This window comes from Caloenas nicobarica, chromosome 8, assembly GCF_036013445.1.
Source record: "Caloenas nicobarica isolate bCalNic1 chromosome 8, bCalNic1.hap1, whole genome shotgun sequence".
Taxonomy (NCBI): domain Eukaryota; kingdom Metazoa; phylum Chordata; class Aves; order Columbiformes; family Columbidae; genus Caloenas; species Caloenas nicobarica.
Genome location: NC_088252.1, coordinates 9,026,260 through 9,042,327, shown reverse-complemented (window position 1 = coordinate 9,042,327; position 16,068 = coordinate 9,026,260). Strand labels below are relative to the sequence as shown.

At 41.7% G+C, this 16,068-nt stretch overlaps 1 protein-coding gene across 1 annotated transcript in view; it reads left to right on the top strand.

Annotated features, from left to right (window-relative positions):
* SPSB4 (splA/ryanodine receptor domain and SOCS box containing 4) overlaps nt 1–16,068 on the top strand; it is an 86,749-nt gene that overhangs the window by 50,838 nt on the left and 19,843 nt on the right. The gene's annotated exons all lie outside the window — the stretch shown is intronic.

Here is a 16,068-nt window from a genome sequence, read left to right as displayed (position 1 = left end):
GAAAGCTACTTCCATTAGTTATTTCCCGGGCTCTGGGCCTGGCATCTCCTCTTCCTCGAGTGTACATTGCCCTTTTTCGTAATGTTTCTAACCCTTCAACCTTTAAGATTCAGCTGATGTGTTGTAGCTCCATGTATTTGGGGTAGTGGTTGTATTCTAGCATCTCCGGGTGTGTCGCCTTAGCTGTGGGTAACTTTCATCCTTCTCATAACCAAGGAAACAAGTTCTGAAACTTGAAATATATCACACTGCAATTTAAAAAAAGATAAATTATCAGATTAGGATTTAAAGGATGTTTTTTGAAACATGTTTCTTTCTGCTTTTTCTTCTTTATTAAAAATCTTATGGCGATAACTTGGGTTTTATTGATAACTTTGCATTTAGTTGTTGTACGTTTTGAAATTTATGGTTAGACTGCAGTAAAAAATCTAGTGTTCAGTTTGATGTCAATGTGCAATTGTGTGCATGCAATATAGGTGGTATATATTTAGTACTGGATTTGGATTTTTAGTATTGCAAAATAATGTTTGCTTCAACAGTGGTGTTGGTCTCTTTTCCCAGGTAACAAGTGATAGAAGAAGACAAAATGGCTTCAAGTTGTGCCAGGGGAGGTTTAGATTGGATATTAGGAAAAATTTCTTCACAGGCATTGGAACAGGCTGCCTGGGGCAGTGGTGGAATGACTATCCCTGGACGTGTTCAAAAGATGTGTAGATGTGGTGCTTAGGGACACGGTTTAGTGGTGGACTTGACAGTGCTAGGTTAATGGTTGGACTTGGTGACCTTAAAGGTCTTTTCCAACCAAAACAGGTCTGTGATTCTATGTCTTACAAAATGCTTTTGTATAGATGTGATACAGAGTGATAGAAGTTTTGCAAAATTTGTGTTGTGCTTATTTCTATTATTGTATCAGCATAGTCTAATAATGATTCAGGATACTTTTGCAGCAAGTTTGAGGAAAGTCAGCAAAATGCAACAGATGAAGAAGCAGGGACAGCCCGTGCAGAGAAGTGCTGGTTTCCAGGGAGAGTGCTGTTCTGTGAGACTAGATCCATCCCTGGCTACCCGTGATCCAAGATGATGAAAGCCCATTGGCATGTGGTTGCAGATTATCAGATATTTTACTTAAAATCCTGGGAATGAGAGTATGAGGAGAAGGAATCCAATCCAGGCCACACGTGTGTCTGTGTACAATGGTCCTCAGGAAGACAGTCTCAGAGAATAAATCTGGTTTTTGTGAGCAAGCACCTGTTGCTTTTTGTGGAAGTGATAATCCTGGAGCAGCTGCTGGTTAGAACTGGTAGTATCAGCTCTCGGGCCCCACTGTTAGCACAACGTGTTTAAGACCCCGTGTGTAGACTTACTGATCTGCTTTACGATAAACACAGGCGGTACTTGGACTGCAAGGACTGACAAATGGAAAGTTACAGAGAGCTCCTTGTTGCAGCTTGGCTTATGTTTCTTTGCCCACTTCAAGAGACGGCATTAGTCACCCGCAAGTGTCAGATGCCATGGGTCCGTGCTGGCTTTTCCTTGACGCTGCAGGATGCAGCAACTCTCCCCTGCTGCCCTAAATGCTGCCTACTTCTGTCTGTCCCTTCCAGCCTCTTCAGAGGACAAAAAGCCCCGCAGTGTTTTAAAGTGAATAAATATGTACATTTCTGGTTTTTTGAATCTGATTTTTAAAATGTCGCGGCATAGAAAATTGCCAAATTGTGAAAGGCTTCATGTTGCAGGTTGTGCTGCTTCTCCCATGGGCTGAACTGGCAGTGGCAGGAAGAGAGGACTTCAGGAGGTCTGGATTTAATAGGGGCTTGGAAGCCTCATGGCACTGATAAGCCCTTTAAAACCTATTTTTAGGCTAGAAATACTGAGGAAAGACCAACACTGTAGTCTTTTGGGGTCAGTCTTTTCCCATCTTTCTCTTTAAGCCAGCACAGTGGCTGTTTTGTTTGCAGAATGGTAGCATAAAATGAGGAAAAAACAAACCCACAACATTTTAAGCTTGTATAAAATCTAATAAAAGCATGGAGTTATTTTTGCGTAATCATGGGGAGCATGCTTCTGAAGCAAGTCATGATTTTTCCTGTATCTTTTTTTTCCCACCCCCCTCCTTTTTTAGTGCCTGAAGATGATGTTCTGAAGGTGCGATCATCCTTACAAGGGTGGTGCAACTTCTTGTTAATGTCACTTGCATAAACTCACATGGCTGCTATCTTTCAGTTATTTTATTTGAAAGAATTGGACTGGTAAGTCCCAGGTTGGGTCTGCCAGCCAAGATCAACTGTGCTCAACCTCTCGTGGTCACTGCTCTTTAGAAAATGCAATGCGGGGAAGAAGTCTCAGGTAGTAATGTCTCTGCTGCCACAGTTTGCTTGGGTTTCCAGGGAGCTGAAACTTGGCCACCTGTGGGAAGCTGTACTTACGGGTTCCTGTTCTTATAAGCACAGCAACACGGTCTGTCTCTCTTCCATTCCTATACCTGTGCAGTGGTCTAAAATTGTGTGGCTTACATAAGCAGATGTGTATTTATAAGCAGAAGTACTTCTACTTAATAGAAGATTACTACTTAATAATTGACCTCTGCCTTTTTTTAATATGCCTTTTGAAGAAAACTCCATATACGTATGTATATAAGCAAATACACACACACAGAGTATATGTGTGTATGTATGCATATGCACACCCCCTCAGTATCAATATCATAAAACTGTTGTTAAGGCACAGGTTGAGCAGAGATATCCTGCAGTGCCCCCAGAAAAGACACTTGATTCTCAGAAAAGTCTTCCCAGCCCTAGTGTAGCTCACAAGGAAGCAGTTCCTGTTAGTAAGAGAGCTGTGGCTTGGTCAGTCATCTGAACATCACAAAGCATGTCATAGTCACGTGAAAGAAGAGACTAAAAGTCCCTTTCCCCTTCTCTTTCTCTTGCCATTATCTCTACTTCTATTTTTTGTCTGTGTTGGTGTGTGTCTATGTAACCAACATCTATTGAAAATTGAGGGGTGGGGAAGTTTGGGGTTTTTGTAATCAGTCAGGATACTCCTTTAGTGTATTAGAAATCAACTTTTTAATCTGCATTTATTGCAGTGTTCCTTGAAAGCTGGGAGAAGGACAAGACAAGAGGAACACGAGTTGCCTGTTAGCTGGTTACAGCCTATAGCACACAACTAGCTCTGAAAACAACCAAACATTTATTCAACTTCTTTCTGTTTAAAATACAAAAGACATTTTTTCTAATTCCTTTTGCTCTGGCTGCCGTTGTCATTGCGAAGGTGTCATTTGTCAAGGTGAAGGAAGCGCGGTGGATCCGTTGGCAGAGTTGCTCCCGGGCCGCTGTGCGGTGCCTGCGCCGGGCCCAGCCCTGCGCCAGGCCGGGCACGGGGCCAACCCCCACGAACTGATAAATCTTGATAATGCAATGGACAGTGGGTCAGCTTTCTGTATTTGCCAAAGCATTAAATATGTTTATGGTAGATAACGTAATCACAGTATTTTTAGGCATGCATTACCAGTTGTACGGATTTTCTTGTTATGTTGCGTTTACTTGTTTTGGGTTTTATTTGCAAACTGTCAGAAGAAATTGTGCTACGTTGCACAGCAGTGTAAATAGGGCTTTCAGGGCACAATTTAAAATTGATGTGTGTCTGAATTCCTTATATTGCTTTGAAAATGGAGTGATCAAGAATCTGCTCAGTGATTTGGTTAGTAAGCATCAGGCACCATAAATAAAACTGTGTAAATGCTATTTAGATAGCTAAGGAATACATAGCGGTTCCAGAAATAAATGCACATAACTTGTGGCTTCAAATGTCAGTTTTTGTCTGGTATGTTTCATGTGATGAGCTTCTGACATGTGGGCCTTGTGTGGATCAGAGGATGATCACTTCTTAGTCCTTGGTTTTTAATGAACATTGTGACTGTTCCACTGCAAGAACAGGGGTTAGCATTCAAAATAACCAGAGCAGTTTGTGGCTTCCCTGCAGAGTGCCCGGCAGTGTTTCCTTCCACACTGGAGCACGTCAGTGATGTTGACTCGGAAGGCTCCTCTTTTTGTAAAACGTGAGCTGAAAGCTGTTGCCTGCCCAAGTCTATCCCAAAGGATGGGATGTGTCCTAGCACAGCTGAGTGCTGTAGACTCTGGAATTATCTCTACCGCTGATGTGTCTTGAGGAGAAGAGTGTTTTACACGGAGCTTTTCTTTTGTCCAAGGTCAGTTATTACTCTGAAGCATGAGCAGAAGGTATCTAAGTACTGTTAGAAATAAATACACTGTTTCTTCTGTCTAAATTTTCCATTATTCCTCCTTTCAGAAGTTCTGGTGAACTGCAGTCTTTCTGTAACTTGGGATATAATGTATTTGTTAGTTTTTCAAGATAAAACATTTATCACAGTATCATTATCCCCAGTGATTGAACCAATATGCTTTGGAATGTGCACAGATGGATAATTGCAAGTGATGCTCAGATTATATCAGCAGAAAATAAGACATGTAGTTCAGAAAAGGGAGTACCCATTACACAGCCTTTCAGGAGTGACCTGTATCTCATATTGCCCAGTACAAGAACACCTAGCCTTGACAGAGAGGACATCTCTTGTTGGACAGAGCAAGGTAAGCTGGTGGATGGTGCATCTCCTGAGTCTGAGAAGCAATTAGAAGAGGAGGCCACTTTTCAGAGAGGTTTTTTTTTAGGGCATTCTGGATGTTTGCCTGCAGAGGATAAGCCTTTGCCACTAAGTGCCTACTGTCATGAAATGCAGTGCGGTCCTTCCGCTGACTTCAATAGCAGCAGATCAAGCCCCATCACATTCGTAACAGCTGAAGCTCCGTTTTCTACTTCACTTCTCAGTCTGGCAGCATCTGGTAAGCATCTGCACTCTTTGGGTTGGAGCCACAACAATGAGGCTTTTGTTGCATCAAGTATTTTGGGAGAGGAGGAGGCTGTATGAAAGTTAATTTTGGATACTAGCTCATCAATGTTAACATGTTTCCCGTCACCCTTTGGTTGCTGCTGCTGATGCAGCGATATGTTGCCTGGTAAGGAAAACGTGAGAGACTTTTTCACAATAGAAATTAAACTGTGTAGAGGAAATAATTCTCTGGAGCTGCATGTGGTCTCCTTAATGAGCAGGAGTTTGGATTTGGGCAAAGTATAGAAATAGGGCTGATGAAGTGAAACTCTTCCTGCCTCTCATCTCTCGTAGGTTATGATTCAACTACTGGGTTTTGCATTCGCTTATCTTATTTGGTCTCCTACTGCAGTCAGGTTTGGAAACACATGATGATTAAATGATTTAGTAGTAATAGGTCTGAAGCACTCGTCTGCAAATTTACAAGAATAATAAAGAAATCAAATGCTGTTCCAGGTGGGAAATAATATTTTGAGTAGATGATTCATAATAACATGAGATCTTAAAGATTTCTGAGAATTGCGAAAGGGGAGGTAGTTTGGAAACAAATTCGACATGTAAAGTTTATTGTTTGTTGTTATATATTATTGATAGTAATGTATCCCATAACTGTGTTAAGAAGCCAAGTTCTTTTTTTTCCGGTTAAGCAAAAGGGTTTAGTATCTGTAGGTAACAAAAACCAGGGCACAAAAGCAAACCATTAAAAGTCCGTGTTTGTGTTTGCTCTCAGCCTGTTCTTTATTACAGAAATGGCCCAAAGCTGTGATGGAGGGGCCAGGTTAGGTGGGTTTTTATTGTTGTTTTTTCTATTTCTTATAGTGGAAGTATCTTATGACTGAGAGCAGGGACTCCAGTCACTGGATTGCCAAGAGGGCCCTTGTGCTGGTCTCACTGCTGTCCCCAGCCTCCCTCCATGTCCCTGTATGTGATACAGGAGCGAGCAGTCTGTGCCTACCTGGTCTCCCCCTAGTCCAGGGCTTAGTTACAGGTTTATTTTTTCATGCTTGTCAAATCTTACTCTACTTTAATTCAGCTTTGAAGAAGTCAGTGTGATTTCTACATTTAAATGTTTTTAACAAAGCCAGAACAGACGAATATTGGGATTGTGGTTAAGGCTGGGCAAATTCTACCAAAAGCTAGGAAGGTACGATGAGTGATGAAACTGCTTAATGCATTTATTCCTTATTTACTAACTGTTGAAAGATGTTGTGTTTTATTTGAAAAAGGGAGTGGCTGGGCAGGCAGTGCGATGACTGTTCTGTTTGATCCTGGGGTTGTGCCCTGCCACCGCGCGGGACCCCGGGGTGGAAGGAGGGATGGTTCCTTCCTGATGAAATGAGGCTTTGCTGTGGTGTTTCTCGGGTGCTCACTTTAGGGTAAAGGTAAAGGTTTGAGAAGATTTTTCCCAAAATATTTGCTGACCTGCTCATCCTTTTCTGTGGATGACCAGACCTATTCTAGTGTACCTGTCCAAGAGTTTTGTCCATTTAGTTCTGACAATGTTCCTAGTGGAGGGGGAACTTCTAGGTTCTATCTGGAAGGTGCCTGGTGAAGTCCTCCTACTGTTAAGCTCTGTGAGAGTCATTTTGGGACTATAATTTGTCCTTTTTTTTTTTTTTTTAAATTAAAATACTTTCTTTTCTTTCAAATGCTGCGTATTTTACTGCATTCTCACACAATGCAGTACTTCAGTAGTGCAAGTGCTTTTCCTGTGATAAAGTGAATAATTTTTTTTTTTTCTTTTTTCTTTCCCTAAATAGCAGTGGAAGATAAAATCTCCATGTGAGCTAATTGCGGGTATTACCATTCGGTTTAGAATATACTGTATCGCCTTTCCACTCTTTTTAACATTGTATCAGTTGAGACTAGAACAGTCATCCAAGAGAAGAACTCGAGATACAAGAAGGAAGAGATGAGGGAGTTGTTCTATTTCTGTTGCTCTTAAAGGAAGGATGAGGATATTCTGCCTTCCAAGCTATAGAGTATGCGGGTGTTAAGTTTTATCTGCAGGTAAAGATGACAGCAATGTACCCATAATTAATTTTACTCCATTTTACAATTGGGCTCCATTACTGCTCCTGTGGGACCATGGTAGAACATAGTATTTATTATGTGTTAAAAGCAGAGCTTTAAAAAAACCCAAACAAACAAACAAAACAACAAAAAAACCCCCAAACAACAAACACACACTTTAAAAATATTTCACAATAAGTAACAAATGAAACTTAGGAATGACTGGTGTTTCTACCTCTGTTCTTCTGACAATGGGGTGGTTTTTTTTTGAAAGAAAAGCTTCTAGTGAGGAACCAGCTAGTATTTTCATTCCTCCAAAAAGAAAAGGTGGGGTTTTTTTTTTTTCATACTTCCTTGCCAATATTTGGGCATATAAGTATTCCTCAGAATCTGTGTGGAATATATTCCTTCCTTAAAAAGTAATTTTTTTAAAACTAGAATGCAATTGGGAAAATAATGCTTTTGTAAGTATCACCAAGCTTAGCAACTTCTTGTTTCATTTTTAAACTCTATTATTTCCATAACAGAATAACAAGCCAAAGATAAACGATTTACTCCAAATATTTGAGATCTGCAGAGCTGGTGTGTGTATGTGATGAAGCAGTCGGCTTCAGCTGCTTTATGGTGAATATTACAGAAGATGCTGCAAGTAAGGTTTTTGACTGAGGTCACACTTACTAATGAGTTCAAAGCAGAGCTTTGTCATGGGATTTAATGTCTGTATCCTCCAGAGAGGAGGGCAGGGATTTGTGAAAAGAAAGTCGGCTGCACCACTGGGTGATGAAACGGGCTGTGGTGGTGCTGTAATGAAGTACTAATTCATCAGCCTGGTGGCCAGCAAAGAGATGGTGGGGGGGAAACTCTTGGCTGAAGTGATGTTTGACAGATGAGAAGGGCAGCTTTTCTGTAACTTTAGAGAATAATAGAAAAACTTTACCTGAAAAATAACTCTTTGCTTTTATAGTCTTAGTTAAACTTTCATGACGGCGAATCTGCCTGGAGCAGCCAGGGACATTGCCCTCCTCTGGCCCCACCTCAGCGCCATGGGGCTGGAGGAGCGCTCTCCTCACTTGCCCTGCCTGTGGAGGAACTGTCAACAGTAAAGGATTCAGTGGGGGAAAGTACAGCTAAATCTCTTGTAAACAGTGAAACAACTACAAATACCTCTGTCGTTGTCCTGAGGTTCTGGCGGTTAGAGCTCTACCCGGCCTGAGTGGCCGAGTTCTGCCCGGGCAGGACGGTGCGGGGGGAACTTGTAGCACCTGGGCAGGCTTTGTAGCCAAGGTGGAGGGAGCTGTTACAGATGGAAGGATGAACAAGCGAAGAAGTTAGGACAGTCTCAAGGAGCATTAAATATTTTCCTCATGGGAAGAGGCATTGGGCTCATAGTTTTTGCTTTTTAAGGAACTGGAGATATCACTTGGAGTTTATTCACAGAGTGCAGTAAATATGACCATTGACTTGCAAAACAAGCAAGACCTGGGCTAAATATTCCATGGCGGCTGGGCTTTCCCTGGGGTACCTGCATTGTGCCAGTCCCCTCTGAAAGCAGGGAGAGTGCTCTCGTGTTGAACTGAGAGGATGGGTTGAGGAGGGTGGAGTGAGCAGAGGTGGCTCTCCCACCTCGCCTCACTGGCAGCATCGCCCCCGGGGCAGCGCGGTGGCTTCATGGCTGCAGGACCGGGCCCTGTGGAGGGCAGGAGGTGACAGGGACGGGTTGCGGCAGCTCCGGAGGACAACGGGCAGTGGCGTGGAGAATCAGCTCCTTTGCAATGCTCTTCTGCCGAGCACAGCTCAATGTGCAATTCTGTATTTCTGGCTGAGGGTTTTGCTCTCAGATGCCCACTGTGGGACAGGCCAGCAGCCATTCAGCTACAGAAAGGCATGGCTGAAATGAAGAAAACAATCACTTAGCTTAAGTAAATGCCTATTAAATAGAATAAATCAGTTGGAATTATAAGTTCATGTGATATTTAATATAGTGTCTGCTTCAAGTTAATCAGTAAGCTAAATTTGCTGAAATTTTAAGCTATATGTTGTAAAATTCTGGGTGAGCTTGTGCCCTGCCTAAGGCTGTACAGAAAAGGAGATTTAGACAGTGGAGGAGGGGCATGCATAGCCAAAGCAGAAGATGGGGGGAGGAGGAAAGAATCAATAGTTCATTATATTTGTAGAGTAGCAGAAGGAGAAAAAGGATCAATAGTTCATCAAATCTGGAGTCTCGGCTTGTGAGATGTGGTTGGTTAACACAATAATGCTTTGGTGGAGTCATTGTTCATGTTCCATGTTTTAACTAGTGCACATCATGTAACAGTTTCTATCATTATATGAGAAAGAATAAAGGAGAAGTAGAAATGAAGGGTAGTCAGCTTGCAAAGCCTAGTTTAGGGGAAGGCACTCCCTTAAAGAGATCTTGTTGACAAATATGAAACAATTCTTTGAGGTTCTCCAGCTCTCCTTTTACCAACACCGTCTTCACCGTAACAGCATTGCTCAAAATTCTGCAGTTTTCAATTAGGATTTCAGTGAATGTGAGTTTTGTCTGCAAGATTAGGCGTTGTGGTTTTAATAGTTTACAGCCCAGGTGAAAAGTAAATACTGTGTTATAACAGACAGATTTCAGGCTTGAGTGTGAACTTTTCTACAAAATGAGCTCACTTATTTAACACATATGAGCTAGAAGTCATGCAGTCATGCAGTTTCCATGATTATGCTGTAGAGAAATAATAGCTACTATAAAGGTATATTTTTAGAAAAGTTGCAAACATGCTGTATTAGTTTGGACTCGCACTACATAGTGGATGTAAATAATTTAAGTGAAAAGGGCTACTTTTAGTACAAAGTAGCTATTTTCTGTGGTTTTATTGATTTGAAAGATTGTGTATTGGCTGGCATTAAATGCTGATGGTCTCATTAGGGCCCCAGAAAGTATGCTGTATAATAGCCACATGCTCTGGCATCTTCTAGTAACACAAGAATTCTTTCTTGCATTTAGGAATATCAGTTAGCTTAAATACTCCGGCATGTTCGCTTGCTGCGTCCAGGGGAGAACCGTCCAGTTCTCCCGTTGGCTCCGCTGCAGGAGCTCCAGCAGTGCCTGTGCGAACTGGAAGCAATCCCTGTGCTATGTGTGGCGCTCTGAGAAATGCAGCAGTTAACTATTGCTTGCTTTCAGATAAAATAATGCAGCTGGTCTTGTTAATGGCTACAGATTATGAGGGCTACAGGGAGCTCTGAATCTGAAGCTCTCTAAGCTGATGAGTGTTCTCCTGTCCTCCATGCATGAATAATGCATGACCTTGCTAGCTTTAGTAAGACACAGTTAATTCTCTTGGCCTTTAAGGGTTTTTCTCCTCCTGTTATTACTTAGCTGCCATCCTGTTTGAAGGGAATGAATTAACCACAGGTCTACAAACGCTGGTGAATTTAGGAGACAATCACATTATATGGATAAAGCAGCTCCAGTGTTCAAGGTCTTCAGCAGAGGTCTGTCTCTTTAGACTTACTAAATATCTCTCTTGTGCCATGGACATCGTTGGCGAATCAATATTCAAATAATTTTGTCTGTAGAGCTTTATTAGATCTCAGTGAAATCCTCTGGCGTTGCTGTATGAGGGGGGGGAGAGCCTGGTGCAGTTGGCAGGGCAGAGCCTGGAAGCTGCACGTTTTGGGGCAGCTGACATCTGGGGAAACATCTGCAGGTGGTTCCCCATGTGCTCCCACTCGGGCCTGACCCTGCGAGTTAGCACGGCACGGAGGTATGGGCAGGGTTGCTGTTTGCCGTGGGTTTTGTATTTGCATTTTGTATGTTTGATACAATTCCTGAAGGTCAGAAGACTGTTGAAACACTGATGCACCCTTCCTAGGATGGCTAGGGAATAGAGACTCGCCTTTCTTTATCTGGATGGAATATCCTTTTGAATGTCTTAATAAAAGCTTAAATCTGCTCTTCTCTGTTTTAACCAGCACAGCTGTGGAGAGATTTTTGGCATGCTCTGTTAACTTTAGCAACATTTTCTCTCAATGTGGAGTAGGTAAGTCAAAACTTGAGAAAGCAGGTGCTCTGTCAATCCCTGCCAAAAACAGGCTGCCCTTTATAATCTGTAATTCAAATGTTTATTTTAAAAGAAAATACTTTGGTTGGCAGGCTATGAAGTGTGTGATGGTAGCTGAGTAAGCCTAAGCCTATCTGGATAGCAGGAGGTAGATCCAGGTTGTGACGCATTATGCTTTTTCTTAAGGTGCTATACTCAACAATTTTTCAGCTAGTTAACATGATTGGCTGACCCCCATCAAGAATAACTGAACCCTAACAAAATGATTTTTGATTCATGCAAAGCCGTAGCTGGACTGGAACATTAAAATTCGTCTGTAGTATTTAGAGACATTTACATACAGCCCTGAAATAGTCAAGAATAGGTGAGATTTCTTGGTGTAACATGCTAACAGCTCCATGCTGGATCTTAGTTTTTATTCATTGTATACTATACTGCATCAATTAATTGTTATTACTGTTATTGGCAGGCTGGAGGTGGAGGGCTGGATTCTCTGCTGTTGGGCAGGAGCCCAGCTTTGGCCTGATCCCATTGCTACAGCAAATGCTTAGGCAGTAAAACTAAGGAGTTTGTGCTATGGAGTCAGAGCCTCTCTGTTGCATCCAGTCAGTCTGAACAGTTTTCTGGCTAAGAAATTGTTCTACCTGCATCGCTGCCGCCTTCCCTTCCACTGCTGCGTTTCTATTACCTCCGAAATCAAATCCTTCGTTTCCACTGTTTGCTCTCAAGTTGAGAAGTATTTATAGGCATTGCTCTGTGCAGAAACGCCACGTAACACCAGGAGTTCTTTTTTTTGTAAGGAGCACTGGATGGGATGAACTGGCGTTGAGGGAGCTGTGCTGCCTGAACTGCCCTGCAGAAAGCAGGAAAAATAACCAGCTGAAATGGGACTGCTCTGGTGGATTCCTTGGTTCGTTGTTTTCCAGATTGGACACAGTCATGCTTCTTCCAGAGCTTCAAAAATACTTATTATCTCTTTCTCAGAAGCTGAGAATCATCCAGACATTTGTGTGTTTTTCTATATATGCATTTATATACATGCATATATAAAAATTTCAGTTATAGCTATCAAATTAAGTTTCTAAATGTGGCATATGATTCAGTCACACTGTAATATTCATCACCATCATACTAAAAGCATGTAAATGGCAAGAAATTGTGGCACCAGCTAATTTAATAGTTCATACCTGGTTTATTCCTTGGATTTCTGGCTCCCTTTATTAAGCATTGTCATAGGTAAATTGAGAAAGGGAGACAACTTACATTATTTCAAAGCACAGGAGAAACACGGGAGAAAGTCATTTGATGGTGGTAGAAGAGATAATTTAGGCTGATAAAATTCTGTGTTATTTGCTGTGCTTAACTGGTATTTTCTTACAGAAGAAAAGTGGTATTGTTAGACAAGACTATAAATCTACAGGTGCTGCATGTTATATTCCATATTTGTCTGGTTTAAATTTTTGCAAGTCCTACCAATTGTTTAATTGTGGTGCATAAATTGCTCGTGTTTCTTGTTCTTCTCCCTGACGATATTGCACTGAATTTTTTAAAGGCTAATTACTGTCATCCCCACTAGAGTTGCTCTTTTACATCAATAGTCATTCACAACTTGCTGGATGCCCGCAGCTACAAATCAGCCATTTAAGCAACCCTGGGAAGTGTTTTGTAATTTTTTTTTCCCCACATTATACAGCCCATCTGGTAATGGAAGAAGCTAATAGCTATAAGCATATTATCAACTTGAAATCAAGCCATTTCTGAAACATTGTAAGTACCAGTTACTTGGGCCCCTGAGATGACTCTAAGGATGCCCACGTGTGTGTACGGAGGGCAGGGGCTTTTCCCTCTTGCTTTCTTGCTGCGTGAAAGCCTCGCAGGAGGACAAAAACAGGAAACCTGTTTCAAAGGCACGTTTTGCACTGGTCTGTGGTAAGGGGGTACACTTCATAGCGGGACTAAATTTTAAAGGAAAACAAAAAAAGGTGTGTTTTCTTAGGTTCCACTGTTCATCAGCAATCTTTTCAAAAACAGGTTAATCGAAATGGACTTTGAATAGAAGCCAATCAGAAGTTTACTTAAGAAATGCAGTGTAACTGTATGTCTGTATGTCAGACAGTATTTCTCTTTAGATGATAGCTGTATATTTGGTGTTTAACTTTCTGATGCCTGTTTGAGTAATAAGAAGATAGAAAATAAAAACTTTTCCTTATCTGTTTTCCAATTTACCCAATGTAATTTTAAACGTTAAGGTTGACCTTTTGCTACTCTTTCTAATACTTGTTACATGGGAAAGAAACATAGGCTGCTCTAAGATAAGGCTCAAACAGTGAAAGAAATAGTCTATATTATATTATTTACACTAACAAGGTAGTAAACTCAAGGACCCAGTTTTTTGTTTGTTGGTTTTTGTTTTGTTCATCTGCCAGAAGACTTAATAGTTCTGGGCTGAATGGCTTTAGCATCTTTCCCCCCCACACCCTTCCTATTCTCCAAGCATGAAATGACGAAACTCCCATTCTCTGGTTCGGGAGGTTATTCTACGATTCATTTCTGTTATTCATCTTAGACCATTTTGTTTCCAAAGTTGTATGATTTCCTAGGCAGTAATTGCTCTTCATGCTGAGAGCCGTGAATTTTGATTTTAGTCTGTCCCATCATCTCCTCATTACTGCTTTCATTTTAACAAATTCTGTAGTGTGAGTTCTTTTAATCTCTCCTTCCAAACTAAATTTAGTCAACCTTAATTCAGGCATAAATGTTGAATTATTGCATACAAATGTTGGAGCATTAGAAGTGTACTAATGTAATCCATTCCTATGCTATACACCACAGTTCAATGGTTCTGCACTAGGAAACTGGATTAAGGATTTCATTTTGCACTAAATCTGATAAATTGAAGGCTATTTTTTCTTCTTGTTACAAACTGGAAGGAGCTACAGGTATATCTGAGCTTTGCCTTTGACTCATGCTCCATAATTCACTGCTGAAAGACGCTTTCTGTGTCCATCCCCTTGACAAGTTTTGCTGTCCATTTTCAGAGCAAACCATCTGTTATGCTCTCAGTATGTTTCACAGCCACTTTTCTTCAAATATGCTGAAAGCTGCTGAAGGAAGAGATTTTTTTCAGGCACTTAGTTCTGACTAAGTGGAATGAGTGATGTCGAGCTTTGCTCAGGACTGAACTGTTTAATAATGGAATTAGGCTGGGCACATCCGAACGGGAGCGCTCCGATGTTGCTCCTGCCTGCGTGAACAGCCGCTGTGATTCTTTCCAGCTTGTCATGATAAACCAAACTAAGAAGACTGTATTCATTATACCAAAAGTTAATTTGACAGCCATTTTTGCGACTGAGTTAGCACTAAGAACTTTGCCAGCAGTATTCAGGCTAGCTCCTGATGCTGCCAAGTGAGTAACGTTGTCTCTGCGTTTATTCGCAGGAACTGTGGGCACTTAGGTGAGCCCTTTTCTTTTCATCTACTACAGAAGAGTGCTCCAAAGGCAGTCTCCTTTTTTTTTTTTCTTTTTTTTTCTTTTTTTTTTTAACTTGGTGGTTATGCTTCAAAGGCAAGGATGCTGACGGAGCAATGAAGCGCTGTTGGTAAATAATTTAGACTGTAATTGCCACTGGTTTGTTGAACACTGCCTTCATATTTTACCTTTTAATGAGCAGCAACTGAGTGTAAGTGAAGGTAAAGCTTTATTTTAGATGAGAGGGGTGTGCAGTGAGTCAAGCTGTGTGGTTGGCAGTGGCCATTCCCGCTGTCCCACACCGCTCCCAGCAGGATGGCTGGCAGGGCACATCTGTCACCTCAGGAGACGGGAAGTGGGGTGTTCCTGGGGTTCGCACCCCTGGGCATTCCCAAAGCCCTCGCTCCCTTTCATGGTGCAGAACAAGGTGGTTCCGCAGCTGCTCACTGTGGGCATGTCACTTCTGTCCCGGTAACGTGTGTGTGTAACCCACAGGAACGGCCCACAGGATAAACACAGTAAACTCAAAACTTGGTACCTCTTCAAGAGGCAATCAGATGTTACAGTTCATTTGCCCGGCGTAGATATTGTAGCATCTCTTCTGTATTCTTGAAAAATAAATAAGTATTTGGGTCTCAATCACTCATTTTAATTGGTAAACGGAAAGAAACAAGCATGCAACTTAATGCATTAAGTGCCTCCCTCCCTGTTTCTCCCAAGTGGCTCAGCTGGTTCCTTTTTAGAATTTCTTTCCTTGCTATTTTTTTTAGCTGAGCAAACTTCATTTCATGGAGGAGGCACTGCAAGTGCTCGTTCTGTTAATGTCTTTAGAGATTTTCCTCACGGTGTGAAAACGGCTGTAATGGAAGCCAGTCTGGCAGAAAGGTCACCTCCTGTAAATGACTTATTTTTTACTTTTCTTTCTCAGTAATAGGAATAGGAGAACCTGAAAGTCTTTGGATATTGGTCATTACCAAATGTGCTTTAGAAAGGATTTTTTTTTTTTTTTCGGGTGAGGAAGGCAGATAATGGCGATGCGTTGTCAAATGTTGCTAGAGGTCCACTCCAAGCTGTGCTTGTCTCCTCCCAGAATCTGTCATTCTATGTTACTGTACCACAGTGTGAATTTTCTTAAAAAAAACCAAAAAAACAAAAAAAACCCCACTAAAATTGAAAGTACAAGATTTCATTCATTAAAATGTGGCTTTGCGAAGCAAAAATTTTGTTTAAAAAAATAAAAGAATCAGGTGTGTAAAGACTAGTGCAGCTCTCATGTTGCCATCTGTCCATTTCATCTCTGTTGCCATTTCTCAGTCGGAGGAGCCTCACAGAGCCCGGGGGCAGCGCCGGCTTCTGCCTCCTGGGCATGTGGCTGTTGGGTGGCCTGGACCACACAGGTTGCCAGCGCTAAAGGCAAAAATACAAAATACCCCTTTCCCTTTGGACTGGAGTGGCTTCTCTGGTGCATGTGTTGGGCAAAAGATCCGCCGAAGTCCTTGCATGGTTCCGTGAGAGTGTTTGTCTCTGAACAAGCCTCTGGACCCGTTTCATGTCAGCTGAGGTTATTGTGGTAATAAGTACTTGTGGCCTTTCAGGCACACAGGGGGATTTCTCAGCGATTC